Source organism: Panthera uncia, chromosome B1 (assembly GCF_023721935.1).
Source record: "Panthera uncia isolate 11264 chromosome B1, Puncia_PCG_1.0, whole genome shotgun sequence".
In the NCBI taxonomy this organism is placed as follows: Eukaryota; Metazoa; Chordata; class Mammalia; order Carnivora; family Felidae; genus Panthera; species Panthera uncia.
Window position 1 is genome coordinate 114,467,289 of NC_064811.1, and position 1,403 is coordinate 114,468,691.

A 1,403-nucleotide genomic window follows, 5' to 3' on the forward strand; every position below is an offset into this window, starting at 1 on the left:
GGTCACCATGTTATAAATAGCATCCCCAGTATTTATTTATCTTATACCTAGAATTTTGTAACTTTTGACCCTCTTTCTGTCTTTTCCACCTGCTCCGCAACTGACCTTGACTCTGGCAAGCACATATCTGTTCTGTTCTCTGTTTCTGAGTTCCAGGGTTTTTTGTTTTTGTTTTTGTTTGGGTTTTAGGGGTTTTTTTGTTGTTGTTTTTGTTTGTTTTGTTTTAGATTTCACATTTAAGTGAGATTATAAGATATATGTCTTTAATTGGCTATAAGGTCCATCTATGTTGTTGAAAATGGCAGGATCTCCTTTCTTTTTGTGGCTAAATAATATTCCACTGTGTATATAACATCTTTCTTATTCATCCATCAGTTGTTTTCATGTCTTGGTTATTGTAAATAATGCTGCAATGAACATAGGAGTACATATATCTTTCTGAGGTAGTGATTTTGTTTCCTTCAGATAAATACCCAGAAGTGAAATTGCTACATCATATGGTAGTTCTATTTTTAATTTTTTGAGTAAACTTTATATTGCTTCCATAGCTGCTGCACCTTTACATTCCCATCAAGAGTGAATAAGGGTTCCCTTTTCACCACCTTGCCAACACTTGTTGTTTCTTGTCTTTTTGATAATAGTCATCGTCAAAGGTATGAGTGATATCTTATTGTTATTTTGATTTGGGTTTTCCTGATGATTAGTGATGTAGGACACCCTTCCATGTACTTTAGCCATCCAGTATGTCTTCTTTAACCATGTGTGTGTTTTTCTTCAGAAAATTCTCTGTTAAAATCCTCTGACCATTTTTAAATTGTATTTGTTGAGTTATAGGAGTTCTTTTTATATTTTGGATATTAACTCCTTATCAGATATATGATTTGCAAACATTTCCTCCTATTCAGTAAGTTGTCTCTTCATTTTGCTCATGGTTTTCTTTGCTGTGTAATCCTGTAGTTTGATGTAGTCCCAACTGTTTTTTGTTTATTTATTTTCATTTTGTTGCCTTTATTTTTAGTGTTAAATCCAAAAAAATAATCCCCATGATTGATGTCAAGGAGATAAATGCCTATGTTTTCTTCTAGGATTTTTATGGTCTTAGGTCTTAGGTCTTGTGTTCAAGTCTAATCTATTTTGAGTTGATTTTTGTATGTATGGTATAAGAGAGAGCCCCAGCTTCACTCTTTTGCATGTGGCTATCCAGTCATCCCAACGCCAATTACTGAAGATACTGTACTATCCTTATTGTGTATTTCTAGCTCCTCTGTCATAAATAAATTCATTGACCATTCATGGGCTTATTTCTGCATGTTCTATTCAGTTCCATTGATCTATGTGTCTGTTTTTATGCCAATACCTTATTTTTTGATTACTATAGCTTTGTAATACAGTTTGAAATCAGG